General features: G+C 47.2%; 1 protein-coding gene across 6 annotated transcripts in view; it reads left to right on the top strand.

Annotated features, from left to right (window-relative positions):
* LOC144799973 (butyrophilin subfamily 2 member A1-like) overlaps positions 1-16616 on the top strand; it is a 683081-nt gene that overhangs the window by 61457 nt on the left and 605008 nt on the right. The window contains exon 2 of one of the 6 annotated variants that reach the window (XM_078671627.1): positions 795-898. The exons of the other annotated variants lie outside the window; for them this stretch is intronic. The gene's annotated coding sequence lies outside the window, so the exon portion shown is untranslated. The remainder of the gene's footprint in view (positions 1-794; positions 899-16616) is intronic. 6 annotated transcript variants of the gene reach the window in all.

Below are 16616 nucleotides of genomic sequence, written 5' to 3'. Positions count from 1 at the left end.
TGTGGTCTTACTCTTAAAGCACACAAATGTAGACTGTTCAAGCGTTCTGTTGAATACTTGGGACATACTCTTTCTGGGGATGGTCTCGTTCCCAAGAAATCTAATGTTGAAGCCATTTTAAATGCTCCAGCTCCAATTAACAAAGAGCAATTACTGTTATTCTCTGGTATGTGTGAATACTATAGTAAACTTGTTGAAAATTGTTCCACCAAGATGGAGCCTTTAAGAAAATTATGAAGACAAAAGGTCACATTTGTTTGCAGTGATGAACAATGTAAAGTGTTCACTGATATAAAAAATGCGCCCACATTAAAAACCTTTTAGAATGAAGAAAGAATGTATTATAACGGTTGATTCCAGTTTATATGGTCTTGGTAGTGTCTTATCTCAAAGAGATGGTAAAAATTAATGGAACGTAGCCTTTTCTTCCAGGACTCTCAATGAAACCGAGCGTAAGTATGCAGTAATTGAACGAGAATTACTTGCATGTGTTTGGGCAGTTGAACATTACAGGATTTATGTGTGGGGCAGTAAATTTGTTCTCAGAACAGATCACAAACCATTTGTGCATATTTTGTCAGCCGGTGGAGGTTGGAATTCCACAGCCAGAATTGCCCGTTTGGCTTCAAGACTACAAGAATATATTTTCACAGTTGAGTATATACCAGGCAAAAAAAATGTAACTGCCGATTGTTTGTCACGTCTTCCTTGTGGTGATGGTAATGATAAGGTTAATTTTGTCAAAGATTTAGATTTTGTTTTAGGAATTTTTGATATTACTCCTACAATATCAGGAGATCACTGAACAACTTTGGAAAGAGAGTCAAGAGATTGATGACAAGTGGGTTTACCTCAGGAAGTTCGTTATGGAAGGTTGGCCAAGGAAGAAAGATATAAGGTCAGACTTATTGCCTTTTTTCAATGTGGCCGATGAATTGTTTTGTGAGGGAGAGTATGTTTTTAAAGCTGGTAAGTGCATTCCTCCAAAAAGGATTCAGGATTTAATACTTAAGTTAGCACACAGGACACATCCTGGCATATCTGCAATGAAAAGATTGATAAGATCTTATTTCTGGTGGCCAGGGATGGATAGGTTTATTGACCGTACAGTTAGAGAGTGTAATGATTGTTGTTCTAGTGACAACATTTTTAAAGTACACATTCCTCCCCTTAAAACTGTTTAAATGGCGGAAGAGCCATGGAAGAAAGTTACATTCGATATATCAGGTCCATTTAACATGTTACCTGAAAGTTCACGTTTTGCTTCAGTTATGATTGATTACGACTCTAAATGGCCTAAAGTAAAGTTTGTGTCAAAGGCTACTACTAATGCGGTTATACGTTTTTTGAAGGAAGTTTTTGCACGTGAGGGATGTCCTTCTACTCTTGTTTCTGATAACGGAGTACAACTGGTTTCAGTTGAGATGGAAGACTTTTTCAAAAATTGTCACATTAAGCACATTTGCACCTCACTTTATGAACATCATGAAAACGGTCAAGTGGAGCGCTTTAACCGAGTGCTTAAGAATTTTGTGATTGATTCTTTACAACAAAAAGGAAATTGGTGGAGCGCACTTAGAGAAAAGTTATGGGTGTATCGCATTACACCACATTCTACTACAGAGATTAGTCCCTTTAAGTTGCTAAAAGGAAGAGATCCTGCTTCGGATGTGTGTCCCTGGTGGTTCAGAGAGAAATGTTAGAGTTTCATAGAGTTTAAGGAGAATATACAAGAAACCCTCACTAGGGTTAAACACAAACAAGTTAAAACCAGTTTGTGGTACAACAACAAATGGAGGACGAAAGAACATGATTTGAATGTGGGTGATTGGGTTCGGATTTTAAAACCTGGACTGGTTAATAAAGGTGAAAGTAAGTATGGTAAACCTATACAAATAAAAAAAGTTTTAAAGAAAAGTGTAATTACCCAAGATGGAAAGGTTTGGAACTCTAGGAGAATTGCTAAGTGTCCTGTTCAAAATGTTAATGTGTATGAAAAGGTTGATCATCACAATGATAACCAATGTAGTAAACAAACTTTTGAATCTGTCGCGTCAAGAGTTAAAAACAATACCCGCATTAGGAACACACCGAAATTGTTTGATGGTTATGTTTGAGTTTCTTTCATTGCTTTTGTTTGTTTCTGTTAATGAGGGGGATCTTCAGTATCCAGACTTTTATATTTTAATAGGACGTGAAGCAGACCTTATATACATATGAGTATTATATAACAAGCAATGGCAAAGCCAGTAGGTCTTGCCTTTGGGACCTTATAAGTGTTTAGCCATGCAACAGGCGCTGCTCTCGTCATACGAGGGCTTCTTGGAATCAATACGATTCCAGAAGTCGTGTCGCTGCTCCGCCTCCAATTTTGATTGGTGCGCGTCGTTTTGGGTCATGATTGATGCAAAACACAGTGTAATGATTGCTGCTCTCGTCATACGAGGGCGTCTTGGAAGCGATACGATTCCAGAAGTCGTGTCGCGTCTCCACCTCCAATTTTGATTGTTGCGCGTCGTTTTGCGTCATAGATGATGCAAAACACAGTGTAATGATTGCACCGGAGGCAATAATTACACTGATGGTTGCCACCCTGTCCGCTTTTGGCCCCTCCCACTGGGATTTGATCTTTTACTGGCGGCTTTACACACTGTCCTTTAAAAGACAATACACACTCTTTTCTTTATATTGTCTTCGCTGTCGTCTTTGACTGCGCTTGTTTTTATTTGCATCGGCAAGTGCCCAGCTCAATTGCGCTTATTTAATGTGCCTTGATTTATTTTTTTCCAGTGCTGGTTTACTTTATTTCAGAGTGCTGGTTTACTTTATTTCAGGTCTGCTTAGATTCAGCGCGCCATGCACGCTTTCACTTTCTAGGCAGCCGGGACAATCACAGCAACTTGTTTGCAATGCCATAGGTCTCACATTTGAATGCGAGACCTATGGCATTGCAAATATGTTTTTCAAGGAGTTAAAACCATTCTAAACGACTTCAGATGCCCACTTCTTTGATGGATCAGTGCAATGATAAAGTGTGGAGGTGCCTGTTGTTCGAGGGAAGGCTCTTTGAAGCACTACAAGGAATTAAGGGCCCAAGAGATATTAAAATGCAGAGTGGTCGACTGACGCATTGGTGATTTCGTGCAACTGAAACAATTGTGAATAGTGATTACTGCACTGTGCTAGCTGCAGCTTCATGGCGCTGTGTAACATTACCCGGCTCTTGTCAAATTAAATATAGTTAAGCATTGCTGAGGGTATTATGGGAAAGCGGATCCTTAACCTGGAGGTGACCTGCATATTATCGCCCCCACCTCCAAGCTCCAGCCTCTTGAAGCTAGAGCCATCTCCAGGCGCCCCGCAGAGAGCTCCTTCTAGGACATTTGCAAGTGAAGCCTCCCCGGGATGCTGGACCTTGATGAGCCCCCGAGTACATGTGATGAGCCCTGATGGCCAGTGAAAGGGGGCGGGTTTGTGTGGCTTCTGTGTGACTCCTCTGCTGGGGACGGGGCGCTCGGCCTTATTCTTATGCGGGAGTGTTAGGCTGATTCCTGAACTTGATTAACTCGCAGCTGTCCTGAGTGGGGGCACCCTGCCAAGGAGTGCTTTGTGGGCTCAGAGTTTGTTCCATTCAAATGCACAAACCTTGTTGTGCATTTATGCCTAGGGGGGATCTTTACCCAAACAGTAACAATAATCCCTCCGGGCGACACAACGTCATGGGTGCGCCAGCACACTGAGTTACCCGATCTTGGTGCTTGAGCTGAGATGGGATGTTATGAGCAATCATCGCACTCACTGGTGAGATCGAGTTTCTGGGGCTCGGTGTCCCTTTAATGAGCTTGTCTACATTTATTACTACATTTAGGCTTTTCGAGTACAAAAGATGAATGTACAGAAAAAGACTGCTTTCTGCTGTGCTTTTATGCAGGTGTGGAGCACCCCCTTTTGTACCGCTTTGGCCGCCATAAGTGTGGCAGGGTATGCTCGGACATGAGTCCCTTGCTCACTCTGCCACTGGATTCAAGCAAGCCGGGCTGAAGACGTCTGTAATGCCAGAAACCGGTCCTCGGAAGCTTGTTTCCAGTCCAGGGAAGGCATGGCTTGGCAGTTCTGGCTGGACTGTTCCCATGAGGCACAGGGTCAGACTGATTTGCATATAGCCATGTCTGAACTGGGGTGGCAGAGTGGGCTAAAGAACGGTGATGGATCAAACCCCGATCTTTTGACTGGGTGTGAGTGTTTGATTGGTTCAGATGCTCCCTCCATCACCACCCCCTTTTGTACCGCTTTGGCTGCCATAAGTGTGGCAGGCTATGCTCAGACGTGAGTCCCTTGCTCACTCTGCCACTGGATTCAAGCAAGCCGGGCTAAAGACGGCTGTAATGCCAGAAACCGGTCCTCGGAAGCTTGTGTCCGGTCCAGGGAAGGCATGGCTTGGCAGTTCGGGCTGGACTGTTCCCATGAGGCACAGGGTCAGACTGATTTGCATATAGCCATGTCTAAAACTGGGGTGGCAGAGTGGGCTAAAGAACGGTGATGGATCAAACCCAGATCTTTTGACTGGGTGTGAGTGTTTGATTGGTTCAGATGCTCCCTCCATCACCACCCCCTTTTGTACCGCTTTGGCTGCCATAAGTGTGGCAGGGTATGCTCAGACGTGAGTCCCTTGCTCACTCTGCCACTGGATTCAAGCAATCCGGGCTGAAGACGGCTGTAATGCCAGAAACCAGTCCTCGGAAGCTTGTTTCCGGTCCAGGGAAGGCATGGCTTGGCAGTTCGGGCTGGACTGTTCCCATGAGGCACAGGGTCAGACTGATTTGCATATAGCCATGTCTGAACTGGGGTGGCAGAGTGAGCTAAAGAATGGTGATGGATCAAACCCAGATCTTTTGACTGGGTGTGAGTGTTTGATTGGTTCAGATGCTCCCTCCATCACCACCCCCTTTTGTACCGCTTTGGCCGCCATAAGTGTGGCAGGGTATGCTCAGACATGAGTCCCTTGCTCACTCTGCCACTGGATTCAAGCAAGCCGGGCTGAAGACGGCTGTAATGCCAGAAACCGGTCCTCGGAAGCTTGTTTCCGGTCCAGGGAAGGCATGGCTTGGCAGTTCGGGCTGGACTGTTCCCATGAGGCACAGGGTCAGACTGATTTGCATATAGCCATGTCTGAACTGGGGTGGCAGAGTGGGCTAAAGAACGGTGATGGATCAAACCCAGATCTTTTGACTGGGTGTGAGTGTTTGATTGGTTCAGATGCTCCCTCCATCACCACCCCCTTTTGTACCGCTTTGGCCGCCATAAGTGTGGCAGGGTATGCTCAGACGTGAGTCCCTTGCTCACTCTGCCACTGGATTTAAGCAAGCTGGGCTGAAGACGGCTGTAATGCCAGAAACCGGTCCTCGGAAGCTTGTTTCCGGTCCAGGGAAGGCATGGCTTGGCAGTTCGGGCTGGACTGTTCCCATGAGGCTCAGAGTCAGACTGATTTGCATATAGCCATGTCTGAACTGGGGTGGCAGAGAGGGCTAAAGAACGGTGATGGATCAAACCCAGATCTTTTGACTGGGTGTGAGTGTTTGATTGGTTCAGATGCTCCCTCCATCACCACCCCCTTTTGTACCTAATGTAAGGTAAGGCAGCCGCCTTACAGTGTTATCAGAAGGGTGCAGCGATGAGTGCAAGCCCTTCCTGGAGATTTGCATAATTAAGCGTTAAACTCCCTGACGCTATCTACTGGAATAACGTGGTGTAGCAAGAGAGCGGGCAAGAGACAATGAATCGCGGGCTAATAAAACCCCAGTGCTCCTCGGCTTCATGGAACTGCCCTCCCCCCCCCTATTGGCTTGGTAGAAGCCGAGCGGGTGATTCATCTCTGGGGAGCATGCCAAACACGCAGCACTGCTATTTCCACTCCCCCCACTGAAGAAGAAACACACAAACACATATTTTTTTAGATTGTTTTCTCATGGCTTTAGACAGTGAGGCCATCAGTAGTTCCGCCTCTTCGTTTGCAGTTTAGCGTGACATGATTAATGTCACCAGAGAAACTCATACACCCATTGTAGAGTATTCTCATTTTCGCGCCTGATCCGGGTCAACTAAAGATGGACCCATTCCAAAATGATGTATGTACGGTACCAGCCTATACGGTGAATTAAGCGATTGGCTGATAAGATTTACTAACAGCTGTACCAAAGGTGTGTCTGATCCTGTTTGCCCCTCTCCCGGGCGGTGGTGGGGAGCGGGCATTTTAACACGCTGCTCCTCATGCGCTTGCATACTAGAACAAGAAAGGGGGTGATGGTTTAGTTGGGAGGAAGTGGGGGAGTTCCAATCATGAATTCATACAAATTGAGCACTATTCTGTAGTGGGGGTAAGCATGTTTTAATTTTATTGGTGTTTTAATTTAGGGTGGAGCAAGTTACTGTACAGTCTCAGTGCATTACATGTTGCCCGAGCACTAAAAACGTTTGGATTACAAATCTCTACAAACCCAATTAATAACTAAATGGCAAGACATAGTTGTACTATCTGTACAAAAATGCGCTTCGTCCTGATTCCCAGTGAGCGAGAAGGTCGCCTTGCACTTGTAACGATTGAGGTGTAATCACTGAAAGAACGTTGTCCGAATTTATGCATCCATATAGCCTATAGATAACCCCAGAGCTGTGGTGTAATGACTGATCGAATTTAGTCAGAATGACGGCATCCATAGCTTACAGATCACCATAGAGCTGTGTTAAGGATATAGCTAACCAGGGCGCAAGTCCTAAACAAGCATTAAAAATGCAATAGGTCTCGCCTTTTATTAAGTTAAAGCAATTTGCTTTGCTATACTATACCATTTGCAAAGCAAATGGCTTTAACTTAATCAAAGGCGAGACCTATAGCATTTTCAATGCTTGTTCTTTTTAAATTTCACAAAAACTACTGAACAGAGTTGTAACAAATAACAAAAAAACACCATCTGTGTAAGAACATCTACCTTTCTGCCATCATTGGTGTAATTCCGTCAAGCGGTTCGGGCTGTAGGTTTAACTACGCGTCCAATGGAAATTAAAATGGGAATATACACTTATTTTGAGCCACCTTTTTTTTTTCGCCCCCGGCTTAATTGATCACCCTGAAACTTCTCATGCACAAGACTTATGACACTTTTTGGGGGAAAATGTGAAGATTTATCAAGCGGTGCCAAAAATATAGGCAAGTCAAAAAACGTGCTTTTCCTATGTAAACTAGGCCCTAACTATAAAAACCTACTGTAGGTAATACATGTTTGTGTGTTTGTGTTTGTGTTTGTGTGTGTGTGTGTGTATGTATATATATATATATATAGATATAGATATTTGAATGTGTGTGTATTTTTGTAAAAATATATGCACATGCATAAATTCATACTGCGGTTGCCAGTAGGTAGTTCTAGTTAGGACCCAAGGGCCTGATTACGATCTTGGGGGGACTGCCACATTCAGGCCATCGGTGGAGGCCCCACCGCCATCTGCCCCTTTAGGTCCACCCGCTGCATTACGATGCCGGACGGATGGTGGGTGGCCGGCGAGACCGTCCTCCACGCATCCGACTGGCTCAAGGAGCTTTTCGGACTGTCAGTGGGATTGCAATTCCCACAAAAGTGGAGGTGACTGCTCAGGCACTTCCGTAGGGATTACAATGTCCCTTTCCGCAGGCCGTTTCATGGCGGTTAATCCGCTATTAAAAAGCAGACGGAACGTGACTTTGGGGGCCTGTTGAATCTGGCATCTTTTGGTGTGTTTCCCCAGTCTTTTTACTTTCTGTCCTCCTGGTTTGGAATCTGTTTTTGCTGGTTTAGTGTGTCTGCGCACTTTTTCAATGCTGTCCAGTGTTAATGTGCAAGTGCTCCTATGGTAATTTGTATTATGCATTGGTGTTTCCATGATTGGCATATTTCGATAACTGGTAAGCCCCTAGTAAAGTGCACGAGAGTGCCAGAGCCTGTAAATCAAATGCTGCTAGTAAACCTACTACACTGATTGTGCCACCCACACAAGCAACCTTTCAAAGGTTTCTCAGACCTGGCACTGCAGTGTCTGCGCGCAGTTTTTACTGCTGTGTCGACTTGGCAAGTGCACCCACTTGCCAAGCCCTAACCTTCCCTTTCATTACATGTGAGTCATCCCTAAGGTAGACCCAAGGTACCCCTATGGGTAGGGTGCAGTGCATTTGAAAGGTAGGACATGTACTGGTATATTTAACATATGCTGATAGTGAAATACATTGTAATTCATTTTTCACTATTGAAAGGCTGTCTGTCCCGTAGGATAGAATGGGGAATACATTGTAACATTTACAAGGATATCTTTCCATTTGGACTAGAGAAATGGAGTTTAGTATGCCTGTACTCAGAATGTAGAAATGCATCTTTTAGTAAAGATGATTTTTATATTCTGTTTGAAAATACCACTTTTAGAAAGTAGGTATTTTCTTGCTTAGCCCTCCTGTGTGCCTCTGCTGGGTTGTGGATTGACTGTCTGTCTTTTGAGTGACAGGGGCTGGGGATGTGCATTCTCTTCAGACAGCCACTAGGGGGGTCGAGATGTGCTCTGCCTTTTCTGGATGAATCAAGGCTGGGCTGAATAGACCTGGGCTGCATTGAGAGTAGTGGGAGGAGAATTCTTTGCACCTGAATGAGCCTGGTCTGCCTTGCACAATGCTGTCTCCACCTCCTGCTGGGAAGATGGGCCAGAGAGGAGCAAACTGGTTTGGACTAAGCACAGACACTCTCTTCCAAACAGAACAAAGAGAAATGCAGTATAAATATTGGGACCCAGACCCCAGAACTTTAGAACTCTTTTGGGACCAAGGAGACTGCCAAGAAGAAGAGCTGAAGAAGCTGTGAGAAGGAACCACAACTTGTGTGCTTTGCTGTGTTGGCCTGCAGTGGCTGCTTCTGTCTTGGGCAGTGAAAGGTCTGGACTGAACTTTCTGCAACTTCTTTGTGTGAGTTTCTCCAAGGGCTGGAGGTAGAGCTTGCCCTCCTGTTCAAGAAGTCTCAGGAACAGCAAAGACTTTAAGTTCATCTTCTACCAGCACTGGGAACTGTGTGTTTTGTGCTGCAACAGAAGAAAAAGCAACCCGACGCCATCAACGACGCTGCTGCCGACTCCATGTCCTAAAGACACTATAGAGGGCACCACAACACTGGTCTCACCAACAATGCCAACCGATGCCGCCACCGAGCCACGGCTTGCACTGTGACCTGTGGGAATTGCACTCCGTACCGCCTTGCTTCACAATGCTACCCTGGTAGCACTGATGGCGACGCTCCCTGCCGACATCGACGCTGCAGCTCGCACCGTGGAGCGAGGGCACTGCTCGTAAGTTACACAATGCATCGTCCTCATCCCGCACCGCAGCCTTGGCCTACAGATGCCGGCGCCATCTACTCCAGTTCATTTGGCAATGACAGTGCTTCAGCAGTGTTGACGCCGCTGCTGGCACCGTGACCTGCCAGCTCCGCAACGAGCACCACAGCCCTAGTCTCATTTAAGCCGCTGGACCACCGCACCGAATCGCTGCCTGAAACGCGACTTCAGGGCCTGTTGTAGCTGACACTCCCGACTTCAACTGCGAGGAGTACGATCAGCTACGTGTGTGACTTGAAGGACCTGAGGACTTCAGCACCGACCTCTGGAACTGACGCCTGCAGATACCGGCTCTTCGGAGCTCAACAAGAGGTCGCTGACTCTTTGCATTTCTAAAGGTACTGTTTTGCGGGTTTTCCCGACACCATAGCTGGTCTGCAACGTCGCAGTCAGCCAAAACTGTCTGGATTTTTATTCACGATGCCGTGATGACCCCATATGGAGCTATCGACTTCAAGGAACTGTATTTTAAGTCTATTTTTGAATATTGAGATTTCTAAGTATTGTATGATGGATTTTTTTTAAATCACTTTTGGTCTTGCTTGCACAGATACAATATTGGTTATTTTTTTTAAACTGGTGTGGTGTCCTCTTCTAGTATTTTCATTGTATTACTGTTGGTTATGTGCAAACTACTGAGGGGGTGATCAGGGGTTATTTCAGTAGTGTATCTCCCTTATCCTGACTAGAAGGAAAAAGGTGAAAACCATTGCCAACTAAAGATCCCAATTTCTAACAGGGCCCCTAGCATGCCCACCTTCCACCTGGCCTACAACATGGTGCCTGCCACATGGTGAAAGGATGTTTACAAACATGTCTCGTAGCATTTAGGCTTGTGCTACAGCCCTTTTTTGGGCCTCAGAACAAGCCTCATGCTAAGAGGCATGTTTCCGACAGCCTCCACGGTGGTGTGATGGTAATTGGCATGGCGGGACTGCCGGCTCACTGTCAGCCAATCCCGTTTCCGACAGGATTACGTTTGGATGCTTGTCCAACTGACATCAGAATCAGGCCCCTACTTTTGCACCGTTTGACGAATCTTCACAAAAATGTCCCTAAAAAGTGCCCTACCTTGTCTAGTTCTGCATGGAAAGTATATTGGTGATCTGTCAAGCGAGGCTGAACAAAAAGGGAGGGGGTCAACAAATGTGCATTTCTCATTCAATTTCCCATAGGGAATTTAGACACAACTACAGCCCGAATCAATATACAGAATTGCACCAGAGAGCTCTTTTTGTGATTTGGTGTAAATCAGTAAAGTGGTTTGGGAGTTATTAAAGAACAAAGATTTAAAGAAGCAGAGGCTCCTCCGCTGTGGCGGAGGAGCAATGCCCTACCTGCCAGTAGCCCAAAAAATTAAACAATAATAAACCCTTGTTTATTATCGTTTTATTTCTTTCTCAGAGCAGATGCTTAGGAGTAAGGCCAGGGTGATTACAGGCTGGAGGGTGAGTGTTGTGCAGTCCTATTCAGTGCGCATGGCAGTCTGGCTGATCATCTAAGGCCAGCCAAACCATCATGCACACAGAAGCTCTCTCCAACCCTACATGCGTTGCTGGGTTGGAAACAGTAGGCAAGGCTCCCAGTCTACCTGGGAGCACAAATCATCGGTGCACGGACCAATCCTGGTGATAGCAGCGTCGGGATTGGCCGCAGTGCACTCTGGGAGCCTGTGCCTGGAGAAGAGAGGGGCACGATGTGGCGAGCAGGTGTCTTTTTAAATTTCTTTGTTTCCCCTGTCCCCCACCTCACCCCACCCGTCACTCTGTCAACACGTCAGCCACTACTGACAAATAACAACATTGTGCGCATTGAGCTTAGCCCTTGTACAAAATGTTCAAGGCTTGTGATAAAATGCCTATGAAGAATTGTGAATGTTAGCAAAAGCCAGTTCAGAGAATATTATCCTATGCGGGCACACAATTAAATGTAGGTTAAATGTCAATGTTCAAGAAGTAGGACGTGGTTGTTATTCCCACTACTTTGGTCCCCAACAAGGACAAAGGGGGCCTGCGTCCCATTTTGGACCTCAGGAACGTCAACCGCTTCCTCCCGAAGGAGAAGTTCAAGATGTTGACTCTAGCTCAGGTCTTGGCTGCCCTCGACCCTGGAGACTGGATGGTACTGTTGAACTTGCAGGATGCATATTTTCTTATCCCCGTCCTGCCGGCCCACCGGCGTTACATGCGGTTCATGGTGGGCCATGAGCACTTTCAGTTTGCCGTGCTCCCCTTCGGCCTTACCAGTGCCCCTCGGCAAGGTCTGTGGCGCTTCTCCTTTGTAGGGAAGCTGGAGCAAGCCTGGAGCAACCAGGAAAGCAAGTTAGATTCAAAATGGAGTCTTCAGGGGGCTTACTAGCCAACGGACTAGGAACCGGGAAGACGCGTCGAACTGAAATGCAAGAGCGGGCCCTGTGGAGTGTGGAGGCCTGAGTTTCGGTGCAAATGGTGCTCGGGTCTGGGGCTTCTCGTACCCCAATGCACAACTGCGAGTTACCTCAGGAGTCGATGCAGTTAGCAAAATGCAGGATATCCAGGAGTTCCGGTCCCACGTCTCTCGTGTCTGCCACGGGTCTCATCTTTGCTGGGATCGTCGAGCAGCGTCAGATGTCTGGAAGTCCGTGTCCTGTGTCGCAGATTCTTCGGGATCCGGCGGGAGCCTTGAAAATGCAGAATGGCAAAGTTGCTGTTGGTGCCTGTTTGCACATGGTGGTCACTCCTTGACCACAAGGGAGATGTCTTCCGTCTTCCAGTCGAAATGGAATGTCAAAGGTCCAGGATATGTCTTTGAAAGATTCGTCCACGGTAATCTAAAGTCCTAGGGACACAGCTCCTATACTTATATTCAGTTTAGGGGTTGGACTACCTAGAAGGTCCCTCCTATGGGTGGACCTGGGAAGGGGGTGGTTACACCCCTTTCTCTTTGTCCAGTTTCGCGCCAGAGCTGGGGCAGAGTACCCCAGCAACTGGTTTGAACCGGGCTATGCATGGAGCACCTTGCGTTCCCCAGGCAGTGTCTGGAAAGCATTCACTGAATGCAGCCCTCCCTGCCCCAATACACTAAAGTCCTGTCTGGGGAGGTGCCAGCACCTACCTGGGCAGGAAACCTATTGTCCAGGCCTCCCATGCCGGAGTTTCGTCCAGCAAGAGAACAAAACCGGGTCTCGACTCAACTCAGTAAGGCTGAGTCCATATAACAAGAGAACGTAACAATTGCCAGTACTGAAATATACTCAAAACAATGCTTTCTTAAACAACCTTACGAATAAAACAATGAGGCCCACGTTATAAAGCCACCATAACTTGGTTTACTTTGCAATTAATTAAAAATTGCTTTTTCACGAAACGTTTTATGCATGTGTATCAAATCTCATCCGAAAATAGACACCTTATATACACTAATTACACCACATATATTTACAGGACACCTACATTCATTCAATGTACACCAGCAGACATAACCCAAACAATTTGGCCAAAAATGACATATCACGCACTCGCACCATTCATACGAACACACCAGGGCAGGTCAGGCTCACTGTTGCTTGGCCCGCAAACTGGTAATGGAAATTCTTAATCCCACCGGCAAAACAACAATAACTGCAGTACATTCTAAATACAGTATACTCAAATGAAATCATCAAGAATTACAGGTTAAATCAATTAGCTGAACAAAATTTGTTTGCCATCGGACAAGAAAGGGTCGACGCGTTTCGAACCCGGCGATTTTGCAGGGTTCTCCTCAGACAACAATATTCTTGTTTCTTCAATAGACCTCTCGCACTTTTAGACAATGATTCTTGTGCCAGCATTCAAGCTCTGCGCGGGACACTGCGACCCAACCTCTATCTTGCTGGTGACTGGGACCCCATTTATGCCCAGGTGCCGTCCTCACAAAAAAGTGGTGGCAGTCTCCGTATCTTCGGAACCTGCTCCTCGTATGGCCGCGTCTAACTCCGATTCCATGAATTTCCGCAAAAGGTGGCCAGCAGCAGGAGGGCAGACACGTGTCTGTGGCAGCAGCATCCATTTTGTAATGCTGAGGCTCTGTTTAACTTTAACCGGGTTTACCAGTAACTACATGTCTTCTCCCTCTAGAAGGGTGGAATGCTACCCCCGCCGCCAGGAGATGGCTCCGAAAGCTGCAGAGGGGCTCAGCTCATGCTCGGGCACCCTCTCACATAAAACGAAGCACTCTGCCTCCAGGATTGTCGAGGCCTACCATAGGAGTGGCTTATAGGTGTATATGTGTGTGTATATATATATATATTACGCTCCATGGGGTTGTCCAAGTAGCGGGTAGCACCCGAGCCTGTGTGCGCCTTCCCCAAAGCGTTAGTTGGTATGGGCAGTTGCGTCTTTGAAATAGGCCCGACGCGTTTCGGAAATTTATTTTCCTCATCAGGGGCCAGCAGTAAAGTGCACAACGTCTACCATCTCCCTATATGAAAACACACATTGTGCTTGTGGGAGATGTCCATATATCCTGGATGGATGCACTTTCAAATTACTGCTCATTCCAAAGGCTCTACCATGAGCCCCAAACATCACTCCTGTCCTCATCCATCGTGCAGCTCCACATACGAGACTCCTTGGATAGCGAGTCTCGTGGCCCCCGTTTCTTCGGGGTGGTGCAACCCAGCAGCAGGACCGCCGCTAATGTATTACGCCCCATGGGGTTGTCCAAGTAGCGGGTAGCACCCGAGCCTGCGTGCGCCTTCCCCAAAGCGTTAGTTGGTATGGGCAGTTGCATGTTTGAAATAGGCCCGACGCGTTTCGGAAATTTATTTTCCTCATCAGGGGCCAGCAGTAAAGTGCACGACGTCTACCATCTCCCTATATGAAAACACACATTGTGCTTGTAGGAGATGTAGTCCATATATCCTGGATGGATGCACTTTCAAATTACTGCTCGTTCCAAAGTCTCTACCATGAGCCCCAAACATCACTCCTGTCCTCATCCATCGCGCAGCTCCACATACGAGATTCCTTGGATAGCGAGTCTCGTGGCCCCCGTTTCTTCGGGGTGGTGCAACCCAGCGGCAGGACCGCCGCTAATGTATTACGCTCCATGGGGTTGTCCAAGTAGCGGGTAGCACCCGAGCCTGCGTGCGCCTTCCCCAAAGCGTTAGTTGGTATGGGCAGTTGCCTGTTTGAAATAGGCCCGACGCGTTTCGGAAATTTATTTTCCTCATCAGGGGCCAGCAGTAAAGTGCACAACGTCTACCATCTCCCTATATGAAAACACACATTGTGCTTGTGGGAGATGTAGTCCATATATCCTGGATGGATGCACTTTCAAATTACTGCTTGTTCCAAAGGCTCTACCATGAGCCCCAAACATCACTCCTGTCCTCATCCATCGCGCAGCTCCACATACGAGACTCCTTGGATAGCGAGTCTCGTGGCCCCCGTTTCTTCGGGGTGGTGCAACCCAGCGGCAGGACCGCCGCTAATGTATTACGCTCCATGGGGTTGTCCAAGTAGCCACTGTCAAAAGGCAGCCTGTAACTTTACCGGGAGGCGGGTTGAAACTCTCCTGCCTCATGGCCCGGCGTTGTTCCTATTTCTGGAGGCTTTGGACGTTGGGGACCCGAGGGAGCTCTGAACACTTGAACTATGGGGCCACCAGCCGCAACACGGCCCCCCTTTGCGAGGCAAACTTCGGCGCTCATGCGAGCAACATAGGATCCAGCTGCCAGATGAATTAGAACTGATGCATGCTGGGAGCTGTAGTGGTTCATTGCACTGCAGCATTCCCAGGCAGCAGGATCAGCTGAGCTCCCACCAATGGAAGTGCCCTGGAAATTACAAAGGAGGGAGGAGGTGACACCCACGAACAATTCAGCATCTGAGGAAGGCCTAATGGCCGAAATGCATTATGCTGTGCGGTTTGGTGATTAAAAAGCTCCCAACAAGTACCCCGCTGTGTCCTTGGGTTTCCTTGTAAGAAGGTGATTGTGTGATATATATATATATATATATATATATATGTGTGTATATATATATATATATATATATATATATATATATATATATATATATATGTATACTATATCTAAGTAAGGGGTGATTACACCACCTTACCCAGGCTGTGTGAACAGACCTGTGGTGTCAGTTTGGAGGGCCAGCTAGGGGTGGCATAATACATGCTGCAGCCCCTGGTAGGCCTTGGATGCACCTATGCCCTGGGTACCTATGGTACACTATACAGGGGCTCACAAAGGTGACCCAGTAACCAATCTGGTATGTACCTAAAGTACATGGAGTCCATTTTACACAGAAAGCAGATAGACTGGGGCCCTGAATAGCAGGGTCCCAGGCCAACTAAGTCGAAAACCAGCTAAACACCAGGAAAAAAGTGGGGGTAACCATATAGTCAGATATCCACCTTCCTACAGTCGTGGACCCTATGTCAGGAGGCTCTCTGCATCTGGACATGGCTGGAACATCAAGGCATTACCTTGGTGGTTCAACACCTGGCAGGTTCTCTGAAGACCAGGGCGGACAAATTCAGCCGCCGGTGCATGATGGATAACGAATGGCGTCTGAACTCAGATGTGGAGCAAGGTCTCTTTCTGCAGTGGGGCGAGCCTTGGTTCGATCTATTCGCCACCGAAGAGGACGTGCAATGTCATCAGTTCTGCGCATTGGAATTTCCAAGGCGGCACTCATTTGGCGACACTTTTCGTCACAAGTGGAGCTGCGGTCTGTTGTACGCCTTTCCGCCTATACCACTTCTGCCCATAGTGCTGAAGGAGATTCGACACGACCGTGCCAAAGTCATCCTTGTGGCTCTGCATTGGGCACGAAGATACTGGTATCCCGAGCTACTCAGTTTGGTGATCGATCCCCCGATGCGACTGCCTCTTCGGGAAGATCTTCTGTCGCAGCAGCATGGGACGGTCCTCCACCCGAACCTGTCCAGCCTCCACCTCCATGCGTGGAGATTGAGCGGTGACAGTTGACAGCTTTCGACCTTCCTCCCGAAGTCTGTGATGTCATTCTGGCAGCCAGGCGTCCCTCCACTAAGATGGAGTACGCCTGTAAGTGGAACAAATTTGTGGCATGGTGCACAGCAAAGGCTGTGGATCCCCTTTCTTCCCCTCTTTCAGAGGTCCTTTTGTTCCTTCTCTCTTTGGCCCAGCAGGGCTCTGCTCTGGCACTATCAAGGGCTATCTCTCGGCCATTTCCGCCTTTCTATGGCTTCCAGAT

The sequence above is a fragment of the Lissotriton helveticus genome, chromosome 12 (genome assembly GCF_964261635.1).
Source record: "Lissotriton helveticus chromosome 12, aLisHel1.1, whole genome shotgun sequence".
NCBI classification, from domain to species: Eukaryota; Metazoa; Chordata; class Amphibia; order Caudata; family Salamandridae; genus Lissotriton; species Lissotriton helveticus.
The sequence above is the reverse complement of the archived record's forward strand: the minus strand, read 5'-3'. Positions and strand labels throughout refer to the sequence as shown.